We start from the raw sequence: 14,654 nt of genomic DNA, 5'->3' as shown, positions 1-14,654 counted from the left end.
TCACTTCAGCTTTTTAAAGGGACGATGAGCGGCCGGGCGCGACGTTCTGCTTCCAGGGGGCCGTCGGGGCCGGGCACGGCGGGCGCTGCTCACGCATGGGACCCATAGGGGGCAGATTGCTGGTTAAAGGATTTTGTCTTTAGGCTGCGGGTCGGTTGTAAACGTTGAGTGTTTGTGTGAGGCTGCGCAGGCACTCTGTGCCGTAGCTCGCTGTATTCGTTGCAGTCGTTGGTTAATTAAGGTTTTAATCAAGATCGTTTTTTTTTTTTGTAATTTTTTAAATAAACAATAAAGAGCTTAGCTTTATAATTTAAGTGACTTTTGGACTCTTTATGAATGGGCAAAAAGTACCGAATTTTTCCTGCGACTACAGGGTCCGGTGTGAGAAGGGATACGCGGGGGCCGGTGTGAGGGGCCGCTGGTATGCGCAGGTTATCTTACTTTAACCCGAGCGGGGTCTGCTGATTTCCCCCCCCCCCCAGCGCTGTATACTACCCCCCCCAGCGCTGTATACTACCCCCCCCCCAATGCTGTATACAATACTATCCCCCCCCCCAGTGCTGTATACTGTACTACCCCCCAGCTCTGTATACAATACTCTCCCCCCCCCCCAGATCTATATCACGTAATGTCGGTCATCTCATCGTCTCCGGGGTGAATATATATATTTTAGAGAATAAATCTAGAGTGAAAACAGACGCACGTGTGGCTGCGCTTCCGAGGTCTTCAGACATCTGCATGCGCGGATCTATAGTAGAATATCCTCCAGGAGTGTAATATTTTGGTGAGTTATGTAACTTCCCCTCCCGTCAGTTCCTATTAACCGCTGAAAAGGGCCAGACCGCCTCGTCGTGCAGAACAAATCCAGCAAACGGCTTTTACACCTGGGGGGGGCAGTCCTTCTGGGGTCCAAAGCGAAATCCATCTTCTAATTAATACAATTTACTTATTACTCATATTTATCCTTAAACTGCCACATTCTACAAACATAGAATCAAACAAGGCTGGGGGAGGGGGGGGGCAATTGTTCTTAAAGGGCCAGTAAGGGCAGGCAGGAGGGCAGCCGAGGCGCATAACACAATGTTAAGTAAGCCTGCGTTAAAAGCCAGAGAGAAAGCTGTGAGTGAAGAGCGGGAGTGTGTGTGTGTGTGTTGTGAGTGTGTTTCTGTTGTGTTGTGAGTGTGTTTGTGCGCGCGCAGCATGACTGTATATAAGCTCGCCGCGATGGTCGTTATAGAAGGGCGCCGAGCTGCCGGTGAGCTGAGAAGCCATCGTCCTGGCAAAGCTTGGTGGCGGTGTTGTGGGAAGACGCTTTCTCTGCAGGGACTGGCAGACCTGCCAAGGCTGAGAGTGCTGGGTGTGGACGGCTCCGGAGAGAGACAGAGGTTCATCTAACAGTACAACGATGCACGGCCAGGCATGGACTTGGGGTCCAGCGTGGAGCAGAAGGATCTGTGCCTGTGGGAGATATGACATCATAATCTATCACTCTTGCGTTGAAGGGGATCAAGTTGCCTCCGCGCGTTCTGATGCTTCGCCTCTCTCTGTCCGGTAAATCGGGGTCAGATCCCCCGCTCCTTTTTTTATTTCTGTCCAAGCTGTTCTGCGATGCCCCACTGTCGTATTTACCCACTGTACTGCGCCGCTGAATATGACGGCTCTACATAAATCATAGAAGTCCTGTACCAGAGCCTCGCGTGTAGCCTTTTAAATCTAGACACATAATGTGTAAGAGTTATTAATGATGGGTCTTCGTAGCCCCCCAGCTCTCTGACGTACGTATGAAGCGTTCTGACAGCTACCACCCGGTTATAAACGATCGCTCTCTGACGGCTCGGGTCTCGGGAGACGCGGCTCATTTCCCCAAATTCTGCTTTCATCTAACTTTCTATCCTTACAGCAAGCGAAACCCCTGCCAATTAGGAGTTAAAACCCCAAATTGGGTTAATTCCCTGTAATTACAGCGTATAAAACGGGCCTCGCCATATGTTTGGTTCCCGTTACCGTGTTTACGCGTCTCCTCGATGCCTGTCCGGGGTTTGTGTACACTTCTTTTATGATTTCTTACATGATTTATTGCTACGGCGTGTGGAATTTGCTGAAGTCGAGCCGTTAAAGTGAATCGATTGCCGCTGTCGATGCTAAACGGTGCAGCTTGAGCTCGTTTAAAAACCTTCTAAGATTTGGGAATCGACCCCAAAATGGCAATGACTTCTTTCAAGATGACCTCATCAAGAGCCGTCAATTTCTTTCAAGATGATCTCATAAAGCTGTATGTTTGTTGACCTCGGCAATTGCTGAAGGACCCCTCAGTGCTTAGTGATTGCACTCCTGAAACCAGGTTAGGAGTAATGCTAGTGATGTCATCATTTATTTTAATATCTCATATAAATGATGTCGTCATTTATTTTAATATCTAATACATGGAAACCCAAGGATCCGGCTTGTGAAGAATCTTGTGTCTATTAACCGGGTTAAACTCGGATCCAGCCGAGCGGAGCGGAGGAGTTATTGCCTCCTAGAACTTGGCAGCAAACTCATGGATGGAGGTTCCTTTATGTTCAGGATGTTTTTGGACTTGGCAAAGACCCGATTCCTTCCACGTTGTGTGTTTGATTCCGGGGGAGGTTCCGTTGAGTGAATACCCCCCCCCCGATCTGATGACAACCGCGTTTCCCCCAAATCTGGGATTAGTGAATAAGACTCCAAGTGGTCTGGTGGGACATTGGATATGTATTTCTACGCTGAGGCTCCTGGCTTTCCACTCATGGGTTAGACTTCAGAACCACAGGCCGTGAGACCTCCCAGCTCGTGATATCCATCTTCTCGTTCCTGGAGCTCTCCCGGGCTGTCTCTGTTTTATGGGATTCTGCACCTGGGACTTCCGCTCTTCTTATCTTGTAAATCTTTACAGCGTCGAGCATATCTGACCTTCCAAAAAAAGAAACATTGTATCCATGGTAACATCCATGCAACGAGGGGTGCAGGAATTCCATCAACTATACAAGAGCATTTGTACCTAGGGGCTCCTGGGATGAATATGCAGCCCCTTTTGGGTGATAAGGCGCCCTAGACATCTTTTTCCTTTTCTCCTGCTTTGCGTTAGAGACCCACCCAAGACCCGCCCATTTTAAATCAAGCTCTGCCTACTTTCACCATGTATGGTCTCTTTATGCCCAGGCTCCACCTCTTTGATTCCCTTGCCCCGCCCCCAAGGACTTTTAATTATTTTTTTAGAGCACTGGGGAGGTCAGGCTACGTCCGCCTATGGGCTTCGCGTGACTACCAAAGGTCTTATGTCAAAGCTCAGCTGTAACAACTGGCAAAGCGGTCTCATTCTGCTAATTTATATACATTCTTCAAGCCACAAAAATGTTCTTTATTCTAGAAAACAGCTTAAAACAGATGTTTCTGGGACTTGCCAGGATCTAATGCCTATGGATATCCATAAGGGGGAGAGCGACCGGGGGTCCACAGGCAAACTAAGCGCCTCGTCAGGATGGTTCCCGCCGCTGCCACGTCCTAACGATGATGTCATATTTATTTTAAACGATAGCGTGCAGCAGGTACGATGTTATCGTGAACCCGTGAAGTAATCCCTCGGCCCGGCGCTGGGAAAGTAACTGCAGATTTTGTAAATACGTGAAAGAATTTAGCAAGTCGGGTTCCAGTGGATTACGCAGCTCATCTGGCAGCGGAACCGACACTCAGGGACTTTTTTGTTTGTTATTCTATTTAAGATTAAACCTTTTTAAACTCTTTTTATTAATTGTGAAAGATGGCAGGATAGGTTTCCGTTTTTATGCGGCTTGTAGAATTAATTTCTGTAAGTGACTCTCTTATCATAACCTGGGAACTCTCCGGGTTCGGCCTGGAAAACTCGGGGTGGCGAGAGCGGGGCCCATCTTTAAATGGGGCTGTTTCCCAGGCTGCATCGGTAATCGGCTGTTACCCCTGCCGCATCTATGGAAAGAGAGCGGCAGGATGCGCCAGGTGTAACAGCTGATTACCGATGGAGCCTTTCACTTCCATGGGTCAAAGGAAGTGGATTCTAGCTCCACCCACATCCTGCTTACCCACAACTGGCCACACCCCTCCAGCATTACCAGCTCCAGCTTCTCTTCCCCACCCCCTCCCGGCTTCACCTCCCCCTCAGAGATATATATATAGAATTGTGAGAACAAGAGTTGGGGTACGGCCTTTGACGAGGGGCCCCACATATTTTAGGAAACTGGGCACCCTGTGGCCAGAGTTATCAGCAGCTGGCTTTGTGGTGGACGTTTCAGTAAAGGCCCAAGAAGCTCCGGCATCTTCCATACTGCTTATCACAGGCGCCGTTGTCCTGACGCCGACACACAGAAGTCGGGAAGTGACCCTTTTTGCGATTATCAGAATATTTTTGAGTCCTTATGAGTTAATGGCGGAGCGGTGTCACCGTCATAGTGGCAGCCTGTCCCGCGAGCCAACATGAGTCAGCAGCCAACCGGCGCCAACTCAAGGAGCTAAGAGCGCCCGGCATGGCTGTGGAGTGTCGGGTTTGGCAGAGTCCTTCGACTCCCGCAGCCGGGTACTAAAGCTGCCTCCGTACCAAACATACAGGCACAGAACTGGGATCTAAGTCCCTTCCCAGTATGTAGCCGGTTCCAGGTTAGGTCTATAGGAACAGCGAGAGAGAGGAGGGGGGATGGGAGAGAGACGTTTACATACAGAAAGGGATTTAACGCCGTACAGGAGGGAAGTTACAGCAAGAAGCCGTAATCAAACCCTAGAGGGTCAGATGCAATGGAAGGAAGTTTTACTTTACTGTGAGGGTGGTGGATAAGTGGAACAGCCTCCCAGCAGAGGTGGTAGAGGGTAATACAGTGAGTGGATCAAACATGTATGGGATAGGCATACGGCTCCTGAATCTAAGACGAGACCAACGACTGATTTAAGGTTTGAGTCTCTACAGCAGGAGAAACAGACTAGACGGGGGCCGAAAGGGGCCGATCTTCCGGCAGGTTCCACACGCTGTAGAGTTCGGGGCCCATGTGGCTCTTTGCCTAGGGGCCCTGCTGACTTTTAATCCATCTCTGTCAGGTGAGATCACTGCGCTCTGTCGCTATCCTCCGGCTGAAACGTGCCGCTGTCTCTCCGTGATCCGTGCTGTTCATACATGACACATCAGAAGCCCCCTCCTTCCTCACATTCCTGCCTCCCTCCCTCCCTTGTTCTGTTTACCAATCCCCATTCCATTTACCATGGCAACACACTCGCGTGTGACATCATAGCTTTTCCGCTGACCTCACCCCGAACTTCCCATGACCTGTAACATTGCTCTATTAACCTTTCCTCTGCCATAGGGAAGCTTTACTGGAACTGCCACCCAATCAACAGCGGCCGTGTTCGGGAGACCCTTCATCAGACCCAGTGTAACGCAGAGCATCGCACCATGACGGGGAGGCCTGCAGATCGTTTCCATATTTGATTTTCCTCCAGTGTCCAGCCTTTATACCAGGTTTCAAACTTTATCTCTTCCTACCAATGCTAGAACATCTATCGAGGAAATTCCATAAAGTCTACGTTAACCCTTCGGCCACCTTATGGATTGGATCTCGCCTAAAGTACTGAGGGTAGTAGATAAGTGGAACAGCCTCCCAGCAGAAGAGGAAGCGACTAATACAGTAAATGCACACCGATTCCAGAAGGTTAACTCATTCCAACTAACCATTCCATCAGGGGGATCCCATTAAGCTTCCATGAGGTGCACATTAACCCTTTCCGCAAGAGAAATTCCTTCAGCTCTACACTTAACACCTTCCCTTCCTAGCCTGATGCTCGCATTAACCCTTCGTTGCTCCTTTGGCGCTCCTTACCCTTATCTCATTCCGTGGAGACATTTCTGCAGTGGGAAGATTCCTTGGAAGGCCTTCAGACAGAAATGAGTTCATTAAATAAAGGAGGAGAGTTGAGGGAAGAGCCAAATGGCGTGAGGAGCGAGACACAATTACAGGAGGGGAGAAGGATGAAGATGGAGAGAAGGTTCCGTGTTATTTCAACACGTTCTAAGAGCATTATGGGGGGCGTCTGAGAAAGATACCCCAGATGTCTCTCTAAAAGGGTTACCCCGGACCGCTCCCTCTGTAACCAGCCCCCCCCCACCGCCGCTCATTCACTAACAAAAAAATGAGATGTCATCAAATGGAAAATCAAAGTCACTCTCATTAACACGTCTCTCTAATCCTGGGCAGGGAACGGAAACGGGGACAGGGAGTGAGTGTGACGGCTCTGGGCATGGAGAGGAAACAATGCGACAATTTATACACAATCCTGTGTGCCCGTGGGGGCTGGGCACAGACAGCCAAACAAACAGACGGGGCGGAAAATGTGAAAGGGAATAATTAAACATGGAAAACGCATGCAATTAACACAACGGATCAGTACAGATACGGCATTACGGTCATCTTCAGCCTGCGAGGATCTCTTGGGGTTCTCCTCAAGTGTAAAGCGGAGTCCCGATGTGGACCTCCTTTCTCGTGTCCATGGAGGAATACCAACTGCACCCCAGTGATGAGGCGCGTGGTGGAGAAGGGTATGATGGGGCTGTCTGTTTTGACTAGTTCTCAAACCTTTTTATATGCAACCTCTCTCTAACTCTATCCGAAAAGGCCTTCCACCCCACACAACACTACCTAGGAGCTTCCTGCACACAACACTATCCGACAGCCCCTCTCCTCCCTGCACACCGTATTATCCAGCACTGCCGTGAACCCTCATGCTGGACAGGACATACGGCGGGTCCTATAATAATAGTATCTGTATAATTAAATGGACTGGCAGCTAACAGACAGCTCCTTAAATCTTTCTCAGTTGTAACATTTGACATCATGGGTGTGAAGGAGCCGCCATATTAATAGTTCTTCATTCCGTTTCTTTTCTCGCCCCATTCTGTCCTCCATGCTGCCGAGTCTATCCCTCACATCTTGAAACCTCAAAGCCCCGATTGTTCTCTGTCTCCAGACTCCCGTCTTACGCCACTAAGAAGAAGCGAGGAGGTTGTTTTTATTTCAGAGATATCACCCGGGTTTAGCCTAAAGGCTGTAACCGGTAACAGGTCTTGACCTGACTTGGGTTGCGCTGCACCTTCCTTCAACTCCCCATCATGAGAGAAATTCTTGGTGCCCTCGCCGAGGTCTGACGCTCTGAATCCTTCCCCATCACAGCTGGTTGGACTCCCATCTGGCATTAGATTTGCTTCTAGCCAAAGGGAAGGCAATGACTCAGATTTACGCGCATGTCAAAGTATAGCATGGGTCGCATTATTCACGGGGCCGCAAACCAAGCCAAGAACTCCTGTGCTGCAGCCTTTGGGGTCCCGGGACATGCGATGACTCCAGAAGTCGGGCTGGATTTCCGATTCTGACACATGGAATGGCCGTGCCGTGTTTCATACACAATGCGTCAACTGCTCCTGGAAACGACCATAAACTTTTAATATGGCGAGACGAGTGGAAAACGAGAGAGAGAAAGAGAGGAGGGCTGTGGAGAGATGAAAAAAGAAAGGAGGGAGAAGCGGTCGGTTAAGATCAATGGGATGGGGGCGACGGGTGATTAGAAACAGCAAGGAAAATAAGAAGAAACAGGAAAGAACAAGAGAAGGAATGGAAAGATGTCAGAAACGACATGAGCAGGGATGGACGGATGAGAGAGGGAGAAGAGGAGCTAGAAGAAACATGGGGAGGAAGAGAGGACAACGGGGGGATCCGGGAGAGAAGCAGAATGATGAAAGATGGAGAGGAAGTAATGGAAAAAGAATAGAGGGGGAGAAAAAATATAGGAGAGGAGATGCGGGAAAGAGAAAAATGAAAGATGCAGGGAAAGTAATGGAAAGAGGAGGTGAGCCCCCCCCAAAAAAAGAGGGCAAAAGAAAAAAAGAGGTAAAGAGGCAGAGGAAGAAAATGGACAGGTGGGAAAAAAAGAAGGAATGGGAAAAAAAAAGCAAAGTGGTAGCCGAGAAAAACAGGAGAGGTGTATATAACAGAGCAGATAATAACGAACGTGTGGAGGGAGGAATGAAAGGAAAGAATGCAGCAGGGAGGGGTGAGGAACGAGTGAATGTATCAGGCAGTTCGGTGGAGAGATGGAGCCAACCGGAGTCACACAGCCCGGCACCTAGCGTGCCAAAAACAGAGTGTAACGTTCCAAAAATGCATCAATTCCATCCGTCCGTCCCTCCGTCTCTATATGCTACCGACCTGTGCCAGCGCTCTCGCTGCACGCTCTCACTCTACTCTCTCGCTGGGCTCTCTCACTCTACTCTCTCGCTGCACGCTCTCACTCTACTCTCTCGCTGCGCTCTCTCGCTGCACTCTCTCACTGCACTCTGTCGCTGGGCTCTCTCGCTGCACTCTGTCGCTGCACTCTTGCTGTACGCTCTCGCTGCACTCTCTCGCTGGGCTCTCTCGCTGCACTCTCTCGCTGGGCTCTCTCGCTGCACTCTCTCGTTGGGCTCTCTCGCTGGGCTCTCTCGTTGGGCTCTCTCGCTGCACTCTCTCGCTGGGCTCTCTCGCTGGACTCTCTCGCCGCACGCTCTCGCTCTTCCTCGCTAACTCTCTGCCCTTCCTTTCACCTCTCCTTGTTTTCTCATCAGTTCTCTTTAATTCCTTTTCCTTACCGTCCTGAGATCGTCTCCTCCGTCTGTAATTCCTCCCCGCCGGACACCTGTGATAGAAAGTGCGAGCTGCCCACCTGCGCAGGTGAATCGGCCCGGGACGCTCCAGCCGCCCTTCACACTTTAACGCATGTCATCGCTGACCCTCGGCCAGCTGCTTTAAAAGTATAATAAATAATAATATTTAAGTTTATAAATAACGAGAATATTTTAAAAGCATATTTAATGATTAGCATTCCAGGCAGAACGCCAGCGCTCCGTAAGAAGATCTGAGCATCCCGGACACTCGGAATACCAGTGACTAAGAGCCTTTTGTGCTTAAAATGCTTTTAATGCCCCAGATGGGAGCCGTTTGCGGAATTTCCAGCAGATTTAGTTAAAGCACCTGTTTTACTACCGGAAATTCACAACTTTTCTTCCTGTTATATCACAGCTGGAATCCCTGCTTGATTACAGGTGACTTCATGTAGACTCTCTTTACCTCCTGACCAGTTATTAGAGCCCTTGAATCGTTAGGGAGGGACTACATTTAAGTAAAAAGGAGAGTTCCCAGGTATGAAAGCTGCGCATGATCAGTAAAGGAACGGCAGGTTTATGACCCAAAGAGCTGCTTGAGCATCATGTGTAGGACGCCGAGCACACTGTCAGGTCTCAGGCTCCATCACGTTTCTGTGCTGCCCCTGGGCTCCCAAGTTCTGGCCTATTCCCCCCTCTTTATCAAATATTCCCTTATTTCACTCCCACAATCCTCAGCCAGCGTCTTTGCCCCGCAGGCTCTCTCCTGGCCCCCGGAAGGCAGCGATTTCCTCTCCCTGCTCCCCTTGTTGTCTCATTCTTTCTTTCCTCGCCGCTGCGCCCTCCTTTCCTCCGGTTATCCCCCCTTCTCCTTGTTCTTTCCGCCCCCTCTCTCTCCCTCTCCCCCCTCTCTCTGTGATGCCGTAATGTTTATGCACATCTGTTTAGTGACACATCCAGCCGGGCCGCGTCCAGCCGGGCCGCTCTCCTCCCTATGCGCTGCCCGTTCCCTCATTCCTTCCTCACACCTCTCCTCTGATCCATGCGCAGCGATGGCAGAGAGCGAGACGCGGTGGGGGAACGAGGGGCGGGAAAGGGCAGAAAGGGAATAAATGTGCAGACATGCAGAGGAATGGGGCCGTTCTTCTCCTTGTTTTTCCTCCCCGCTCTCACACTTCTCCCTGGGGGTATTTACGCACGGCTGTCCTGTACATGCAGGTGCACCGTGCCCTAGGAGCTTAAATATTCCATCGCTTCTCCCCCGGGCCCCCTCCCCCTTATTTAGGAAGGTGACGGGGCCAATAATCTTCTCGTGTATGATGTCATCGCTCCGCTATGCTACATGTTTATTTATCTGCGGAGTTTGAGAATAAACAGGCTCTACTTCTTAACCTTCAGCCCCGATGCTGGCTTTATCCGTGACCTTGAGCATTAAAGCCCCCGTCCTGCCCCGGCTATTCTTGAAATTGCCCATTGCATGATTTTTTACGCCCCCCACGTCCACCCTGCTCCCCTCCTGCTCCATTATTAGTGCGGGAATCTCCCCCTCAGGCCTTATCAACTAAATGAGCCGCCTGGTAAAATGCATCGCTTGAGGGTGATAGATAAGTGGAACAGCATCCCAGCAGAAGTGGTAGAGGGCTAAACAATTTAAACATGCATGGGGTAGGCATACGGCTCCTGTATCTAAGACGAGACCAACGTCTGGGTCTTTACAGCAAGACAAGCAGGCGACTAGACGGGCCGAACGGGGGCCGAGGGGCAGATTCTGTTTCTAAACAACTATTTCCCATTTCGCAGCCTGGGATAGATTACGATTATATGGAGTCCCAATATATTCATTCATATTTCTAAATCACGCGTATAATGAACATTCAGTGCTCCATTAACCCCTTGTTAATCCAGCCCTATCCCTCCATTCCTCGTATAATATGTCTTAACCCCATAGACCCCTCGGTTAAGCATTTATTTTGGATGGCGGCCGACGCTCTTATCCGCCGGTAGGTCTCTTTCCTTGCGGTCGGAGATATTTAGGGCCGGCCGCGTGCGATGAAGCGAAGGACTCGATGATAGTTCATTCCCTGTCGGCCGGCAGCGTCTGCACTTTCTCCAGGCTGCTGTTACAGCTCACATTCCGTTTGATTTTTCTTTTTTCTTTCTTTAATAACAGAGTTTTTTTTCTGAATTCCCGCATGGATGAGCCGCCCGCCGGGTGTTTGTTCTGTGAATCACCGCATCCTGCGCTCCGTCACTCACACGGCGAAAGCCCAAACAATAGCCACCCACCGCTCCATCCCCGGCGACCCTCCACTCACGCTTACTCCAGAACGCCACCGATCCTGCGCTCTTCACACGATCCCAAGCTCCTCCGCCTGCCCAATCCATTATATTATTCAACGCAGGACCCCACCTCGCTCCTCGGATTTTTTTGGGGGGGGTCTTGGTGATTTTAGAGCATTACCGCCCCCCCGTATGGTGCCTATCACTGACTTCATCTCTGACATTCAGCAATGATCGATTTTATCTTGGACTGTGACTAATCGCGGCCAACGCAGCCACGATACCAGCCAAGAATCTCGAATAAACAAAGAAGAGCCCTTCGTTTTAGCTTTCAGCCTCCAGAATCCTGCTTTTTTTTGACCCGGGATTTAAATCTAGATACTTCTTGTGATCCAGAAAAGCTCTAAAGCTGGTGATTATTTTAACACACAGAGCGGCGAATGTCCGATAAATCAATCAGTTCTGGTGTGAAAATCGTCCACGGCACCTGCAGCCACCCCCTCCTAAGGCAGCGGATTCTGGATCTTTACAGCCCTCACCGTCTTTGTTTTGAAACCGAATCTTCTCCGAGCGTAACAAGTGTCCGTTTGTTGTCTCTTCCGCCCGCGGGATGGATGTTTCCACCCAGATTCATACAGAGCTACATTATCTTTGTATTCATGGATGGAATAACTGTGCGCAGCAAAGTCTTCCTGGAAACGTTTTAAAGGGCAGTGAGCGCGCGGGACAAGCTGGATGTTCCCTCCGTGCCTGTTTCCGTGTTAAGTCCATTTTGCCCGGACCCCGGGGCATTTTATTCCATTCAAATCGGTGCAGGCATTCTCTAGTTATTGGAGCTCGAAAATAAGCCTTCTGTGTCACGTAGCTCCTCCCCCGGCTGCCTCTGCTGAAAGCATGGAGCGTACCTCAGTATGCTTCCTGCACTCGCTCCATGGAACTCCCATTCCAGTCAAGGGGAGCAGCAGAAGCCAATGACGTATGGTTTCTCACCACTGATGTTTTGCTAGCATACATGTGATTGGCTGTCTGCTATAGTGACGTCAGTGGGAGTGCTACTGAGCATGTGCAGAATGATAGAATCCAATTTGCATGCAGTAAAATAGAGACCTTGTATCCATGGCTACCTGTGGACCATGATGCCTATGGGACCCTGATGCCCAGGGGCCTTTTGTAGGGACTGATTAAAACTAGAAGTGTTTTTTTGCACTGAATCTCCCTGCATTCACCCCAAACTCCCCTGAACCTATTCCCTCCTTTGCACTTTATTTACATGCGCGGTTATCTTCCTGCCTTACAAACACCTCCAAATAAAACAATAATCTCTAAAGAACTCATCGTTTCTGGAAATTAACGCGGCCGTGGCAAATACTCGAGCTGCGCAGCCATTTCTCCTTCCAGTTTTTTTTGCTGATCTCAGCACAGCCCTTTATCCTTGGTTTGATTCCGGGGAGGTGAAGCCGACCTGCCAACCTTTCTGTTTACAAAAATACCCCCTTTGATCAGGTGTCAGGTCCCACGATCTGGAGACTTGTGTGGATTAACTCGGTATCTTTTCTCCTAATCACACCTTCAGCTGCAGGCATTTTAGAGGCAGAGGCTGCTGGTCAGTGATTTCAGCTCTTGGTGAGGTTTAAGGCGATCGCTCGCATGGAGAGACTAAAATATTTCTTTTATCCTCCTGAAAATTGTTCTATCCTCTGTACCGTTCTTTCTTCTCTTTTTCCATCTCTAACGTTTTCGCGCTGTCTTTTTTCTCCCTTTCTTGTTTACTTCCTGAATGATTGTTCTAGAAACTTTCTTTCTTTCTTTCTTTTCTCTTTATTTGTTCTCCATTCCTTCCATCCTTCTTTTGTTCCTCCTTAAAAAAATATATTATAAAATAAACTATAAAGTTCGTTTTCTTTCTTTTTCTTTCTTTCTTTTTTCTTTCTCCCTTCTTAAAATATTATATCAAAAACTGTAAAGTCCTTTATCTTTCTTTCTTTCTTTCTTTCTCTTTCCTCCTTTCCTTCCCTCTTTTGATCCTTTCCCTCCTTCTTTCTTCTTGTATTATAAACTGTAAAGTTATCTTTCTTTCTTTCTTTCTCCCTTCCTAAGATATTTTATTATAAACTGTAAAGTTCTTTATCTTTCTTTCCTTTTGATCCTTTCCCTCCTTCCTTTCTTCTTGTATTATACACTGTAAAGTTATTTTTCTTTCTTTCTTTCTTTCTTTCTTTCTTTCTTTCTTTCTTTCTTTCTTTCTTTCTTTCTTTCTTTCTTTCTTTCTTTCTTTCCTCCTTTCCTTCCTAAATGATTGGACTATAAACCTAAATTTCCTTTCCTTTCCTAATTTCTTTCTTTATCTTTCCTTTTCTCAATTTTCTTCCTTTCTTCTTTCCTCCTAAAAGATTGTGCTGTAAATGATCCTTCTTTCTCTATCTTTCCCTCGCACTCTTTCTTTCTTTCCCTCTCTTTTCCATTTTTATTTTTCACTTTTCTTTTTTTCTCCATAACCCCTTCCGCCCTCCCAGCCCTTGACTTCCATTCTCCTTGTTTCCTCCCAATTATGATAATTTAAATGTCAAACTACAATCATCTCCTCTTCTGGTGTAAGACACATATTTTCCTACACCCCCCCCCATTATCCTGAAGCCCCCCGAGGGGCAGGGAGGTGATCCGGGGGGGACACAGGAAGCCGCCTGTAGATACTGCATGTAATGTGCCTGCCCGTCATCTCCATCCCGGTAGTTAAGAGAAATGTAGAAAGATCCAAGTTGTAAGCAAGCAGTTTTGTAAAAGGCTGCTGCCCCGGGGGAGCGGAGCGGACAGGCAGCTGTTTGCTGACGATGTTTTATTACTTAATGTATACATACACGAGGCTTTGCATTTATTTCCATATTTCTTAAAGAGACAGCGGTGACTGAGAGCAAATAGGAGAAGATGGGAGAAAAGGGGAATATTTAACGCTGATAAATGTCAAATTATGCACTTTGGGGACAACAGAATTGCGGAAGTTGGGAGTAATGATTTCTGAGGACCTAAAGGTAAGCAGACGATGTTATGTTTTAAAAAATAGGTCTAGAGAGTCAAAGTAAAGAAGTTTTTTTTTTTTTACAGAGAGTAGTAGATAAGTGGAACAGCCTCCCAGCAGAAGTGGTAGAGGGTAATTCAGCGAGGGTATTAAGCATGACGAGACCAACGACTGATTTAGGTCTGAGTCTTTACAGTAGGAGAAAAAGGGATCTAGATGGGGGCCGAATGGGGGCCGATGGGGCTGGCAGATTCTAGGTTTCTTTATTTTAAATAAATATGGGGCTATAACTGTATTATGGTGCCAACTAAATGTTTCCATCACTCCTAAAGTCAAGGAAAAACTGAAAGAGGTAATTCCAGTCTTGAAGTAAGGCTGGTGAATGTAACTGCAGCAAGTAAAATAATCAAAGACGGAATGAGGGAACGAATGAACAACAAAAACACGGAGAGGAAATATGGGTGTGAATACAGGCAGGTGACGCGCAAGAGTGAACGAGTGATATTAATAATGAAAGCGATTATTACTTAACGGGCAAACAATAAAATGTTGTGCATCGCATAACAACAGCACAAAAGGTAAATGAATATGAGTGAGAATGAAGTGCATGAATGACAAAAGAAGGGAGACTGAGAGAAGGAGTTCATTAGAGACATGTAATGTGAGAGAGAATGAAGGGTAACTGAGTGGCAACGT

Source organism: Spea bombifrons, chromosome 8 (assembly GCF_027358695.1).
Source record: "Spea bombifrons isolate aSpeBom1 chromosome 8, aSpeBom1.2.pri, whole genome shotgun sequence".
Classification (NCBI taxonomy): Eukaryota; Metazoa; Chordata; class Amphibia; order Anura; family Pelobatidae; genus Spea; species Spea bombifrons.
The sequence above is the reverse complement of the archived record's forward strand: the minus strand, read 5'-3'. Positions refer to the sequence as shown.